General features: G+C 44.6%; 1 long non-coding RNA gene across 1 annotated transcript; it reads right to left on the reverse strand.

Moving 5' to 3' along the window:
* Window positions 1-2979: 2979 nt before the first annotated feature.
* On the reverse strand, window positions 2980-5734 carry LOC147109265 (uncharacterized). Its single transcript, XR_015080206.1, has 2 exons — window positions 4188-5734; window positions 2980-3377 (listed from the first exon to the last, which is right to left on the reverse strand). It is a non-coding gene; the product is annotated as an uncharacterized LOC147109265 (long non-coding RNA).
* Between the last annotated feature and the right edge of the window lie 556 nt (window positions 5735-6290).

The following is a 6290-nucleotide window of genomic DNA, read 5'->3' on the forward strand; positions in this document are numbered from 1 at the left end:
GCTTCTTTCTTTGTGCCGTGGCATATTCCATGGTATTTGTAGCCTATTTCAGAAGCTTTCTAAAATTTATTGGGCTTCATATCTGGAGTCACTTTCTCCTTTTCCCTTGTCAAATGCTGGTCCTGTTCCTTATTCCCTTCAGCTACTTTGCTGTCAATTCAACACAGATGTCAATGCAAGCTTTCAATGTCAGTTTTGGTTCTTGTAAAAGTCTCTGCCGAGTACCATTGTTCTATATCTCAATTATTATCCTGTCTCTGATTAAACATTCCTTTAGAGCTCCATAGTTACATGTTGTAGCTAAGGTGTGGAGACTTGCTACTTACAACACTACAGTTTAAAATAAAATCAGAATTGTAGTCCTAATTGTTGAATGTATAGGAGCCAAAATTTCTCAGCCTTTCTGATGGATTTTGTCTATAACTTTGGTGGGAGTTCTCCGAAATGGCCACAAATTCCACTGGGCCCTGGAGACAAGAGGTCCTGGCTGCAAGGCAAATTTTCTAGAATGATTTTGTAGAGCAGAGCCATCACCCATCCCTATAAGACTATTGACGTAAGTGGCTGCTGGATTGGGGACTCCCTAAGTTGGGAGTTCCCGCACCCAGCAGCAGGAATCGAGTGTGACTTTGGAGGTTGGTATGCCAAGTGGGAAGTTGTGTACCAGCCTTTTGAAGGGCAGCAGCAGGTCCCACTGAGAGGAGTCCAGCCTAGGACTGTGGCCTGGACCCCACAAAAAATACAGATGTTTAAAAAAATATTTAAGTGCGGTACTCTTTACAAAGGGGGCCACTGGGGACATTCAAAGTTTTTCTAGGGGAAGGGGAGACGACTCAGCGACCCGTGGAATAGACAGGTTGTATTGGACTCTCAGGTCTGTGGGGCAAGGTGGGTTCCTGAGATACGTCCCTAATGGCATAGAATTGGAGGTAACTCACATTAAATCTACCAGGATGTTTTAAAAGATACAGAAAGAAAGAAAACACAATATTTGAAACCAAGAAAGCCAACTACCTCCAGCTGCACACATTATTCAGCTAAATATGCTAAACTTAATCTACTTTGGTGCAATACAGCTCCATGCTAATTCAGTGACCTCTGCCTGACCCTGCATACTCGGCCAGGGTCAGCACTGGAGGACACCATGGGACGCAATTTTGGTGTAAGTTCCAGGATTGTAGCCAGTGGAAATTTAGGCCATAGTGTTCAGAGTTCTCATTAACCTCTCCAACACAACATTGTTCTATCTTGGTAAGAACAATTATATATCAGTCTTGCCTTCATCTGTCTCAAATTGAAAACCACCAAGTATGTTTAGTGCCTTTCTGCCAATACTGGTAATTGTGTAACAGTTCTGACATCTCTTGGTTGCTTAATAAGATATGATGCAATCTCATAATTGTCCCAAAGTCTCTTAAAGCTTTTCTAAATGCTGGTTAGATTATATGCCAATTCTAGTTTTGCTGGGAATGGTACATTTTTAATAATCGATTGACAGGAATGTACAGTGGTTGCATTCTCCATGCGTAACATTTTAACCACAAAGCTGGTTACAGTCAATAAAAAAAGGACATGCATCAGCGCCGAGTATTTTTAGCGTATTCAGATGAATAATCGGCGCAGTATTGAAGCACTCAGAGACAAAATGTAGAGAGAAAAAGAAAAACTGAATGCTGGAAATGCATAGCAGGTCATTCAGCATCTGAACGAGAAAACTAAGTTAATACCTTGGATGGGACCCCAGTTCCGATGAAAGGTTACCCTATCTTTTTATTTCAGACGCTAACCTTCTGTGTATTTTCAGCTTTTTCTGGTCCCTTCCTTCCTCTCCATGTTTCTGGCCTGTTCTCCTGAAGGGATGTCTCGTGCTGGGATATAATTCCAAAACAGCCCGCCACTTTCTGGTACTTTGCCCAAATAACTATACTTCATATGTGACTCTCGATGACAAGTCGGGCAACACAGGCAAAGCTACTTGCGCCTCACATGCAAACGCGTGGGCAGCAAAATTCGGTATGTTACCGCCTCCCATTAGCGCCTGGCGGGGGCGCTAACGGGGTGCTCAGGGGTTAGCGCCCGGGCGCGGCGAATGCAGCGATGCCCGCAAACTTCAGTGCCGGTTTAGCACTGGTGATAATTCTTAGTGCCTGGGCCTCTAGGGATGCTCACAAACAACAAGCATACCAACATAAACTAAAGTTCTAACAGACGTGCAATCAGCACAGTCTCTTTTTCTCTCTCTCGCACACACATACAAAACCTCCCTGTTTAAAACAAACACTCAATATAAGCTTGATTTGAACAAAGCTTTTAAAATTTGTCCTCTATAATTTCTTCAAATAATTGAGAAAAAAAACAAGCAATACTGTTGGAAGCTGAAGAAAAACATTCCAGTAATTGCCTTGACTAAATTCTGCTTATGCCTCCTGGGAAATTGTGCGCACTGGGAAATTGTGCGCACTGCACATGCTCAGATCGTATGGGCTCTGAGCAAAACATATCTTAAATTTTCCACTTAAATTATATTGTCCCCATTGTGCCCAGCTGGACGATGGTGGAGAGACGCTGGAGGAGGATGGTGTGGTCAACCATGTCAAAGGCTGCAGGCAGGTCCAGAAGGAGGAGGAGGGATAGTTTACCATGGTCACAGTCAAATAGGATGTCATTTGTGGCTTTGAGAAGAGCCATTTCAATTCTGGGGCCAATAGCAATTTTATTTGTGAAATGCAACCAGGTTGAATACTATAAATTGTAGTATTAGATTGATAGCATGGGCTGTGGTTGTAACAGCAGACTGACATTTAAGATTGATTGCCTTTTGGGGGGCAGCAGGGTTGTCGGGGAAAAATTTATAGAGTTTCTTCTCTTCAAAAATTTTAGCAGTGGTAATTTCCCTTTGATGTAAGCCCCCAAAGTGTGGACTAAGTGATATACAAAGTCGACAACACTGGCTTGTTGTAAGAAAGACAGACCCAATAATTGAAGTAAAAACGGTTTATTCAGGCCTGGGGAGCTATGGCTCTTGCGTCCCAACACAAGGCTCCAACTCCACCGAATCTCTTGAGGTTCTCACAGTTATACAAAACTTAAGGCCCTGCCCTAAAGGCGGGGATAAGCTTATTAACATATACAGAATTATAGTTAAATTGTAATTATAAAACCATGACATTCCATTCTTCCAGTCGCTTACAAATCTCACATTTCGTTATCAGTTGGTCTTGTTACTTTCTCATGACCCGGGCCTCAATTTTATTACTTTACGATCGTCCATTTGCTGTTGTCAGATGGCTTGGTCTTTCTAAGTATTTCTCTAAGATAGTAGATCTTTCCAAAGCGGGCAATCCGCAGACTTTCTGTCTCTCTCTCTTGAATTATTTCTACAGAGCAAAAACACTTTAGTTAGTTAAAAGAATAGAACCCTATTGAGCTTCACACTTAACAAACCCTTAAGTGCAAGGGTGTCGACTCGCGTGGCCGAACCCATATATCTCTCCCTCTTTCTAAGGGGTTGTTTTGACAGTTTTAATCTCTCAGCAGTTAACCCGTAGTCCTGTTTAAACCTTATCTGGGTTTATACAACTTTTACAGACTTCTATTGTTCAACTCAGAGCACAAATTAACCTATTCCCTCCATTTTATATATTGGTGTTATAGATGAATCCTGGTTTGTTTTACCTTATTAAATCCAATTTTTAATATCTTACTTCAGTCCCCCCTTTTGACCTTTGGACAATTGCTCCAAACAGGTCAACGTGTATTTCCACTTCCTGGTGTCTGCCAGAGCGTGCACTCCCTGGCCTTCTACCAGTTTAAGTTATACCTGTATATATATATCTTATCAATTTGGAGGCCGACTTCCCCCTCTGTGGTATGGTGGTCTTTCCTTTACGGTGGTCTTTCCTTTAGGGTGGGCTTTCCTTTATGCACTCCGTCCGGTGTAACCATTCCTGGGGCCCCTTAGACCCTACACTAATGGTTGAGGCTTTCCTGCTCAAGCCTGTCCCTCATTCCCACGTGGGGTGTGTGACGTGCCAATTCGAGACTGTCATCACACACCAGTCCTCATTCACCACCCTCCTTCTGCCACCCTCCTTCTGCCACCTCCATCTTACGGTTGGCCGGCCCGGTCTTTAATTACCATGCCCAATTAATCCCACATAATTTCAGGGCTTCCCATCGCGTCTCACACCATTTGCCTTGGAGAGGCAGGGGAGTTGTCCATTCTTAACATCGCTACCTGCCCCTCCTCAGGCTCTACTTCTTTCACCGCACCAATTTCGGCCTTACTCATTCTGGCACAAAGGCACTGGATAAATAAAAATACACAATATATCAGAATAACAATCAAGAGGAATATCATTATGCCTTGTACCACCGAGGCGCCCAAAGTCCCCGACCATCCTGATCCCCAATTGTCAAAATATGAGGAAGTGGGGGAGCCTCTAGTTTTCCTGGCCACCTCCTGGATGTGATTAGCGAGATTTTCAATCTCTTCTGAGTTATCTGGGATGTATGTACAGCATGATGGCCCTATTAGAGCACACGTTCCTCCTTCTTTAGCTAATAAGTAGTCTAAGGCCATCCGGTTCTGCATTGATACAGTGCGCGTGGCCACCAGTTCCTCATTTATTGATCTGGCTATCCCGGCTGTATCATTGGCCACTTGTTCCAATAATGTATTTAATTGATCTATTTCATGAAGGGCCCTGTGTACCCCATAGAAAGGCCACATCATAGCCATAACCTTTTCCCAGGTTTGTACCGCCCGCTTGCTCCTGCCCACCGGAACCTCTTGTTGTGCGTCGGTTAGGGTTCCATAGTGGGTTACACCTGGCCGTACAAAGCCTAGGTAGCATGATCCTCTCCAGTCATGTGGCAGCCAGGGGTATGCTCTCTCCCCGCATATAAAATACGTGCCATTATAGGCGTGTACGGTCTTATTGACTCTGAACATGTCCCTCCATGAATGCTGTGCGGTTTTTCCTTTGCCCCACTTTCCTCCGCTGGTTTTATTACTCACATTAGTCCAATCTAGGGAAATAAGATCCCCTACTGGAGTGACCACTCCATTTCTGGTCCTAGAGATTGCCTCTACTTCAATGAAGTTATCACAAAGACTCCACCCCATGAACTGTCCCTTGCTCCTGGTTTTGTTTAGACACCACCCTCCCCGGTGCTCCCCCACCAGTATCAATGCGGGAGGTGGTTCGTTTGCATCGAAAGAAGTCAGGTACCAGCCCTCAAATCTGTTCATTGAGTATCCGGCTGTCCTCCACATCTTCGTGCACATGTTGTTTAACCAGGAATAGTTGCCGGAACTTGTGTTCTGCCTGATCAGCCACTCGACTATTTCAGGATACTCATACCCCGTGCCCGCTACCAAGGGAATCCCTCCCTTTGAGTGTGTTGGGATCCTGGTGCAAACCCAACAACTCGAGAGGTTTAACTGACTGGCGTACTTCCAGGACATGTACAGGTAACTGTTCCCCGCGCTTGCGGGTTTCCCTTCCACATTGTCGGGCGCTCTTAGGCTCAAAAGGCCAAAAAATAAAAAGGTAATCATTCTGTTTGTTGCCTGTTGGCTGTCTCTGTCGTTCTGGTTCCTTCTCCGATAGGTTCTGTGAAAATACAAGGCTGGTCGTCACCAGCAATTGGTTAATCCAATCCTATTACTCCTACTACTTCGGGCTCTATATCGCCCCAACATGCGCACCGCAATTCCACAGTCGTTTAATTTATACTAAGACTTCTGGTTCCTCGGAACCCTATAATGAGTGGTTATACTTATTCTAAGTTTCAGTTTCTCCTCACTAATTCCATCCTTTCTCCTGGTTGGTTCACTGGTGGTGGCACGCCCCTCTGTTCCTGGTTAACTTCCCAGAGGTATATAAATATATAAACTACAAAGAATACTACTATCACCACACAGCATGACGCTACTAATGCGAATATGAGGTCGTCTCTCTCCTGCTGGACTCTAAGCCGGTAGTCCTCGCTCTCGCTGTAAAGTACAATTTCCGGACTACTCATTGGCTCTCTTATATAATTTCAACTGTGTCCAGTGTTTCCACCTCCCTTTTCCCGTGCCTTGTATATCTATACATGCACATGTATCACTGGTCATTAGCACCTCGTAGGGTCCTTCCCACCGGAGTCTTAGTCCCGGTTTTACCGGTAGGATTTTAGACATTACCTGGCTCCCCACCCCGGGTAATACCCTTTTTTGTTCCTCTGCGTCCTTTTCTAGGTCCCGAATTATCTGCTGGTCTCTGGCCTCCTGTCTTAACCCA

The sequence above is a fragment of the Somniosus microcephalus genome, chromosome 12 (assembly GCF_052327205.1).
Source record: "Somniosus microcephalus isolate GS21.2 chromosome 12, FLI_Smic_1.0, whole genome shotgun sequence".
NCBI lineage: Eukaryota > Metazoa > Chordata > Chondrichthyes > Squaliformes > Somniosidae > Somniosus > Somniosus microcephalus.